This window comes from Molothrus aeneus, chromosome 4 (assembly GCF_037042795.1).
Source record: "Molothrus aeneus isolate 106 chromosome 4, BPBGC_Maene_1.0, whole genome shotgun sequence".
Classification (NCBI taxonomy): domain Eukaryota; kingdom Metazoa; phylum Chordata; class Aves; order Passeriformes; family Icteridae; genus Molothrus; species Molothrus aeneus.
In genome coordinates this window covers 6,183,908-6,192,482 of record NC_089649.1, presented here as the reverse complement: position 1 = coordinate 6,192,482, position 8,575 = coordinate 6,183,908, and the positions used below count along the sequence as shown (strand labels likewise).

General features: G+C 48.6%; 2 long non-coding RNA genes across 2 annotated transcripts; both read left to right on the top strand.

Moving 5' to 3' along the window:
* Positions 1–251: 251 nt before the first annotated feature.
* Positions 252–4,568, top strand: LOC136555886 (uncharacterized). The gene is made up of 5 exons (XR_010783549.1): positions 252–646; positions 1,171–1,235; positions 1,855–1,918; positions 2,582–2,657; positions 3,419–4,568. It is a non-coding gene; the product is annotated as an uncharacterized lncRNA (long non-coding RNA).
* Positions 4,569–7,188: 2,620 nt separating this feature from the next.
* On the top strand, positions 7,189–7,742 carry LOC136556008 (uncharacterized). The gene is made up of 2 exons (XR_010783570.1): positions 7,189–7,372; positions 7,497–7,742. It is a non-coding gene; the product is annotated as an uncharacterized lncRNA (long non-coding RNA).
* The last annotated feature ends 833 nt before the right edge of the window (positions 7,743–8,575 follow it).

The following is an 8,575-nucleotide window of genomic DNA, read 5'->3' as shown; positions in this document are numbered from 1 at the left end:
CGAGACTACAACTCCCGGCAGGCCCTGCGGCCGTAAAGCGCGGCGTCTGACGCAACGGCCGACGCGCCGTAGGAGTGGCTGGCGGGCCGAGGCGGCCGCGCGCCGGCGGAGCGGGCTGGGCGCGGGGAGCTCCCGGCGCCTCTCCCGCGCGGGACGGAGCCGCGGCAGCGACGCTGGAGGGGCGAAGCCTCCGTCCGGCCGCCCGCACGGAGCCGAGCGGCGAGGAAGGGGCGTCCGCCCGGTGCCTCGGCCTCGCTCAGCGGTCCCGGTGGCGGGGGCTCAGCTCGGGCGGGGCGCGCTGCCGCCCGCCGATGGCGGAGCGCCAGGCGGTGCTTTGCTGCCGCGGGCCGGGAGCTGCAGGAGCCGCCCCGGGCGAGCGGCGCCGGGCGCTGCCGCGGTCACTGTGCGGCGGCGGGCGGAGGCGCGGGAGCCGCCGAGCTGCAGCCGTGTCCCTCGGGCTGCTGCCGCTGCTGCGGGCGGGGGCGGACGAGCGGCTGGAATGACACGGCTGCTGAGTGCCTCAGTGCTCGTGGCTCTTTCTTCCACGCAAACAGATGGAGCGGCATCGCTGAGCAGTAAAACACAGCGATGGCCCGGAGAATGGCGAGCGCAAGGAGCGCCGGGCTGGATCCTTCTGCTGGCACAGGTGCGATCCGCAAACTCAGCCCCTTGTGCCCCTACCCTCCCGACCCCCAGGGGAAATGCTCTCCAGCCTCGAGCTGCTGCAAGACAAAACGTGTGATTTGACACTAGGGTCCGGAAAAGGTTTCCGTTTAGATTAGCAAATGCCTCAATTGTTCTTGGTTACATCCTAGGATCGGTTTTAGGCAGTGACTTTATACCGCTTGTCGGATTTTCTTGTGCAATGGTAAGAAAACAGGCAGGTCTGATCCTGGTTTCGCTTTTTTTCTACTTCATGTTCCACGAGCTGCTTTTATCCAAGCAATTGTTTTAAAGTTCTGCTGTAGGCATTTATGGTTCACTTTTTTTTTCTTTGCAGCACCTGTGACTTTTTTTTTTTCTCTAAATCGGCAGTAAATATAGCTGAGTAAAATTACCTTGGTTTTCTTCCTTCTTTTTTAACTGACATGTTTTTATTGATAATCCTATTTGAATATGCAGAAAAAGTGGGTATGTCCTGTAATATATCCCAGCTTTTCTTGTTTACAGGGTACTCAGAAAATCTGTCTCCCTTAGAGTCCCACTGAAACATTCTCAGTGCAATCTCCGTTAAGGTATGTGTTTACAAATAAGCCACCATCAGCTGAGATATTTGCCTGTGTACCTTTTCCTGTAATTCAGAGCTTGCATTCTGTGGTTTTTATGATAAACCTATAAAACATGTAAAAATGGTTTTGCAAGTCTTAATCGTTGAAGGCAGCAAGAAGTGGTTTTAAAGCCTGTTCTTGAGCAGACAAAGGGGAAAAGTGTGGATTTGATGCTGAACTTGTCATTTTTCATTTGACTTGCCTTGAATTATTTAGGAAGACAGAGAACTAGAAAAAGAGAGAAATAGAATTGGTTCTTGAGCCCTCCTAAAATGCTCCCCGTGATTCTGTGTGGAGCCAAAGTGAAGGGTGATGGAACAGAGCCCTGTGCTTTGGAAGGAAATCAATTTCAACCTGATCTCCACCCTGAGTCTCCCTAATTTCTGTTTTTAAAATGCAAACTAAGTTTAGGAAGTGTTGGAAGTCAGTATTTTGGGGAAGAAATGGCAGTTGCACCAACCGTTCCATTTCCCAGAGGCTCTGGGAACGATTCATTTTGTAAGCGCTGTAACTGCAATCGGTTGGTGGTTCGGGGTTGGAATGTGCACTTGCCCTCCTCTAAAGCACTCGTTCCTTTGCATTTCAGTGCCAGGAGTCTGGAGAAACTGGAGAAGAGCCCAAGAGACATTTTTCATCCTGAGATACAAAAGGTAGGAAAGGACTTTTCTTTGTTTGGTTCTTTTTCTTTATTATTTTCTGGAAATAGAAGTAATTAAGTATAGATACCACTGGTTTGTCTCTTCCAGCAGCAGATAATAATAGTAGTAACTATAATGTGATACTGCTTAAACTGTCTCTTTATCCATTGAGCTGGTCATTTAAAATCCAAACTTGTAAACACAAATAAAACCATCATCTTTGTAGAATCTTTAATAGGAGGGGGCTAAAGATGCTGGTTTTGTTGACAGGATTTATTGGTTCTGGAAGAGCAAGAGGTCAGTACAAGCCTGACTACTTCTTGCTCACAGACCCATCCGGTGAATGCAGCTTTGTATTTTGATGGGCTTATGATGGCTTGGAAATCAATTGCTCGTTACAGTAAAAATAAGTAATGTTTTTTTGAACATGACAATAAAAATAGCTTAAAGCACCAACTTAATAATAATAGATCATCAATTTAAGGAAATAATTTTATGCTGTACTATCAAAATGTAAAGGTAAATGATTATGTATTAGGAGGTGGTATGAGATGTACGTTCTAATGTGTAGAATGTATACAAAGATACACACATACTTGAAAGTCCTTAGAGGAAACAAATTTTTACATCTTCTGTTTGACTGTTTACCAAATAATATTTGGTTTTATTTTCCAGGGACCGGTGAATTTTAAATTTGGAGTCCTCTGTGCTAGGGATGGTCAGCTTACAGATGATGAAATGTTCAGTCATGGTGAGTTTTTCACCTTCTCCTTAATTGTTTTGTTTACCTACATAAAAAAAAAAAAGGTATGTTTTTTATTTGTTACCCTGTTCTGTCCGTTTCCTCAGTATTTGCTGGGGCTCTGCTTACCCAAGCTTTGGGTAAAACAAGCTTTGGGTTCCTTCTGTCCCACTGGGTGTTGCCCAGTTTGGCTGCATCTGGTGAAATTCACCCTGAGCCCTTACAGAACCAGCTCAAACCACGTGAGAGCCATTCGCAGCTCTCTCAGGACACCCGGAGGAGGATGGGTGACGTTTCTGAGCATCTGGCCAAGTGTACTTCTGTCAAAACTCGGCCTGTGTAATTTCTGGGGAAAACCCTTCTGTATCCTGGAGGGTTCCTCAAACTCTGTTGAGGATCCAGGTAGCAGTTGCTCACCTGGATGGTTCCAGCTCCTCAAGTTAACACTTGTACTCTTGCCCTGTAGTTTAGATCTATTGTAGTTTTGGTATTTTGCACGATTTTACGTCTTTGGAAAATAATGTGCATTTCACTCTTTGGAACCTCTCGGATCATTCCTTGGTGCAGCACCACCTAATGGGACACTTGGCTGCTGTGCTGAAGGGCTTGGTTACTAGGATTGTAAATCCCGGAGAGTTTGTAAGTCTTCTGTCCCCAGGGAGGTGTCACGCTTTGTTCACTCTGTTTGTCAGGTGCTGCTTCTCGTCGGAAGTATTAACTTCAAACTGCCCTGTTCTTTTTGTAACTTTTTTTCCTGGTTCTCTCCGTAGGGCAGGGAAGGACTCTCGTATCCCGGTCGTCAGACTCAGCGCTGCCTGAGAAGATACAGAGACTGTAAAAATCATAAGGAGCAAATAGGACTGCAGAGGAAACAAACTGGAGAGAACAAAAGGTGATATTGTTCTCCTTAGCCTGGATTAGAAACATCCCCTGTGCTTTGATGCCGGTGGCTGCCAGGGGCTCGTTAGGTCTTTTTAGGCAGCTGTAGGTGTTCACTTGTAGGTTTTCTGTCTGGACGAGTCAATTCAGACTTTGCTAAGCTTATATTGGAAAATTACTCTCTAGTTCAGTCCAGCATGACATTTTTGAATGTTGTAAAAAAGAACATGTTACTTTGAATTTGCTAATGATGAGAAGCTTTAGGTTTCAGGGTTGGGAGATATGAGAAGAATTTTGTGGGGATGTTAGACTGGCATAAAGCCCACTTTAGGCTGGACTGGCACACTGGCAGATCCCCTATCAAACAGGAATGCTTAGATTAGCCTGGGTGCTGCCCATTGTTTCTGTAGGAATAAATGTTTCCTGGCCTTCAGAAGTAAGCTGCTTTGAAAACCTGGAAGCTGCAGTACAGTGACAATCCACGTGCTTGGGATTCAAAGGAGATTTCAGAAGGGTGATGGGCTTTTGTCTTTTCCTACAAGTCCATGTCATCCTACGGAGGAGTTTTTAATTGCGTGCTGCCGAGTCACCCATCAGAGCCCTGTTGTACCGATGATCATGCAAATACAAAACAAAAAATCAGAGCCTGTCCCAGCCCCTTAGAGCCCAGCCCATTATTTCCTCAGGCTGCCCTCTGTGTGCCATTGATACTCAGCACGGGAGCGAGCTGAGGGTTGCTGCAGCTGTTGGGAACAAACTCCTTCTCGTCACACAACAATAGAACTGGGACGACGCCTGGGCCAGCGCCTCTCTGCTCTCGTCTCCCCAGTCTCCAGCAGAGCAGCTCCGGCCCATCCGGGTGTGCGTGACCCAGTTCCCGATGGTCTGAACGCGCTGAGCAGCGCTCGGCTGCTGGGGGGTTCAGGGAAGGCAGAGTGTGCATTATCATCCTCCTGAACCTACAGACAAACCAAGGGAGAAGCCATAGGGTGGCAATCAGTCGCATACATGCTAAATAAAACTCGCCGGTGTTTGTAAGGATTGTTTCTGCTTGTTCTTTGTTGTGCTTCTGTGCTTAGGAAGCGTCCCTTGAAAATGAGTTCAGTTCATCACTTGAAACTTTGTTTGCAGACCCTCACTGAGCAGAATTTGTTGCAGACTCGGTGCACGCTGTGCTGCCCTCCTGGGAGTGTGAGGAGCTCCAGCGTGCTACTTTGTGCTTTAGGACACTCTGAGGGATTTATTCCTTTTGGGATCCACCATGAGAATTCCCAAGAGAGGTAGTTATAAGGTATGACATTGGGAAAAAGCCTGCATCCTTGGAATGTTGTTGTTGTTGTCAAAAGTTAATTTTTTCTTAGCCAGTAGTCAGCTTTTTGCTTTATTTTTGTGGTATCAGTATTTGATTGTTTAAAAAATTGCTTCAAAATAACTGCAGCGGCTGGCCACCAGGACCTTGTTCAGATTTGCCTATTTGCTTGTAGCTAAAACGTTTCCATATTGTTTCTCGTTCTATTGAAGAAACTGCTGCCCAGTCAACTAAGAACTGAACATCTATCTGTCTGGGACATGGGGAGAGGATTTAGGTCGTGTCTTTGTTTCCAGAAAAAAGTTCCAGTGTAGTTTCTAACTAGAGGAAAAGGGGGGGTGAAGACTCGGGGCTCTGATGCCGTTGGGGGCACCCCGAGGTGCCCAGGAGAGGGAGCCCCACTGCGGTGCAGGAGCAGGTATGTTATCACGTACTAGAGAGCAAATGATAAATAGAAATAGGAAAATTATAAATATAAAAATATTTTTAAATAGTTAAATAAAACGGGCTTTTCTACTTGTCAATAGGCAGGGTTTTGATTATAAAAATTATAAATAGAAACAATATGAAGGTAGAAATTTAAGTATAGAAATATATCATAAATACATACAGATAAAGTTTAAAAATAGAAGAAAAAATCAGTTGCAGCAGTAGATACGATACATAATATAAATAATAATTTAAATACATGTCTAGAATTTTATAGGTATTATATATAATGCTTAATATATTGCATCAAAAGAAACTATAACTATAAATGTGAATATAATTAGACAACGTATAAAAATACTTCGATATCGTTTAAAAGAAGGCTTTTATTGTATTTATTTGGTTAGGGATGGGGTTTTTATTTGGACTAATAGAAGTATTCTAGAAATGTAAATCTAACTATAGAAAGATACAATCCATAGAGAAAGATATTTCTAAAAACACAACCGAACGACGCCGCCTTCGGGGGAATCGCACGAGCTCGGCCGAAGCAAGGCGAGAGCGGCCGACCCTGACGGCCTCGAGCGAACCGGGGCGAGGCTTCCGAGGCTGCCTGGAGCGAAGCGAGCCGAGCTCAGGCGAAGCGAGCCTGCCGCTCTCGTGCGCGCTAATTAGCGCCAGTGCGGTCCCAGCCTAATGAGCTCCTGCCCGAGCCCGCGCTCCCGGTCGTGTCCGCGCCATTACCGGGCCGCCCGCGGGACGCGGCAGCGGGAGACCCCCGAGCCGGGCGAGCTGAACGTGAGGCGGCGGCGCTTGCCCGCCCGCCCTCAGCGAGCCGAGCCGAGGCGAGCGGAGCCGAGGCGCGCCGAACGCAGAGAGCGGCTGGGAGTTGGGCCGAAGCGAGCCGAGCTCGGCCGAAGAGGCGAATGCAGGCGACAAGAGCCGAGTTGAGGCGACAATAGCCGAGTTGAGGCGACAATAGCCGAGTTTAGCCGAAGAGCCGACTCGAGCCGAGCGTCTCCGGAGCGAGCCGAGCTCCGCCGAGCGCAGCATCCCGGGCAGGGCGAGGCGCCGGGCCGGGCTCGGGGTGCAGCCGGGGCTCTGGGAGGCTTCCCCGCCTGTCCCTCTCTCTAGCCCTCCTTCCTTCTCCCCGTATTCGCCTTCTCTCGCTCCCTTTCCCCCATTCCCTCTCCCCCCACAAACCCGGCTCCTTCCTGTCCTGTCCCTAGCCCGCTACTCCCTTCTGTTCCCCCTCTCTCCTTCCTCTGTCCACCCTCCCTGTACCCTCGTCCCGGGCTTTCCCTTCCCGTCGCGCTTTCCTCCACAGCCCGAGCTCCCTCCCCGCCCTTTCTCATGCGCTGCTCTCGCTCCTCTCTTCCCGTGCCCCCTTTCCTTCTTTGCCCCGCAGCCGCGGGGCTCGGGCTGCCGGAGAATAAAGCCCCGAGGGCCGGAGCCCGGCGGCCCTGGGCCCTTGCAGGAGTCCCCGCGCGGGGCCGGAGGCTCTCGGCGGATCCCCCCGTGCCGCTCAAGCAGCCCGGCCGACAGCGCCGGAGCGGCGGCTTTGCCGGCATCGCGCTGAGAGCGGCCCCCGCCCTGTGCCGGGCCGTCCCCGCCGTCTGTGCCGCTCCCTCTCTCGCTGCCCCCGGCCCGTGACAGCGAGGCTGGGCAGGAACCTCAACCCTTCTGGGGGCTGCCCCCCCTTTCTTGTTGCAGCAGAATCCCTTGCTGGGGCCATGCACGTGTGGGAAGGGCTTGGGGGAAGCGCTGCGCTGCTGTCCAGGGCAGTCGGATTCGTTCTGAGCCTTCTTTGGGGGTCGGGAAAAGGGGGGGTGAAGACTCGGGGCTCTGATGCCGTTGGGGGCACCCCGAGGTGCCCAGGAGAGGGAGCCCCACTGCGGTGCAGGAGCAGGTGGGGGGCGGGCGAGGGGCGGGGGTCACGCTGGGTGCCGTCCCCCAGAGGGACCCAAAGCTGCCACCAAATGCGCAGGGAAATTGCATTCCAATGTCTTGGGACAGAGGCTCATGGGAAGTTTTCTCAGCTATCCAAGGCACGGAGCCCTGGAGCCAAGTCAGCCTGAGCTGCTGCGTGCTTGCTGTGAGCCTTGAGGTGAGCGCGCATCATTGCGGGCTTGGGATCGATTGAAATGCGCTAAGGAAACCAGCTCTGGCGAGGGAGGCAGGGAGGGAAATGCTCTCTTAACATGTGCCAATGCTTCTGTCAAACTCATCAGGGCAGGACAGCGCTCAGACTGAAAGTGTGAGAAGATGTGGAGTGAGACAGAGAATCTGACAGGAGCACCGGACTCAAGTGCACGAATTTTGCTTTTGGCTTGGATTTAAACTCAGAAGTTGTAAGGAATTTGGGAAGGAGAAGGGACATTTCAGAAGGAGAAGGAGAAGATGTTACAGTCCTGGCAAAACCTTTTGTTCTGGCTAATAAAAGAAGTTAGTTTAAAAAATAAAAAAGAAAAAAAGTAGATTTTTTTTCCTTCACTGTTGTATTTGTTGGTGGTATATGGTGTGTTGTTTTATTTCTTGGTCTTACTAACTCTGTGTAAATAGTTTTTTGAGTGAAGCTCACTTTCTGGACGGGTTGGTTTGTATTTGAGGTAGGATTAATTTCAAGAGGTTTCTTTCCTAGACTTCTGATAGGTATTCCTGGGATTTTGGTTTTGTTTACTGTATGTATCAACAGAGAGATTTGGTAGGGCCAGCTGGGCTGCTGGAGTTTTGGGTGTTAATTTATTAGATGGCTTTTGTTCAATGCAGTTTTGAATTGTTGAAAGGGTTTTTAATGTAGTGGTTTTAAGGCGGTTTTTAAGAATTGTTTGTATTGTTTCATGTTGTTTGTAGTTGGTGTATGATCAGGGATATGGTGGAACTTCTTGAACGTTCTGGTTTTAGCGTTCCTAAGTTCCAATTTCTTTCTGCTTTGATTTTTTTTTTAGTTTTATTTTTGGAGGCAGGGGCATTTATATGGTGGGTTTTTATAGGCAATATGCTTTTAAATTTGGGTAGTGATATTTTTTAGTATTTTAATAGTTTTGAGTTTTTATTTTCATGCTTTTATTTATTTTTTTAATTTTTAAAAATAATTTTAATAGATTATTGGTTCTTATTTGTGAGTTAGCATAAAGGTAGAGCTTTGGGGGCTTTTTTTAGTAATGTTTAGGGTCAGTTGTAGGGATTTGAGTTTAGTGAGTTGGTTGGATTTAATTTTTCATGGGTGTTTGTTTTTACTAGCAGTTCTGTCATTTTCCATGTGTATCTGAGTTGTTTGGGGTTTTGAGCCATTGGTTTAGGAGGAAGT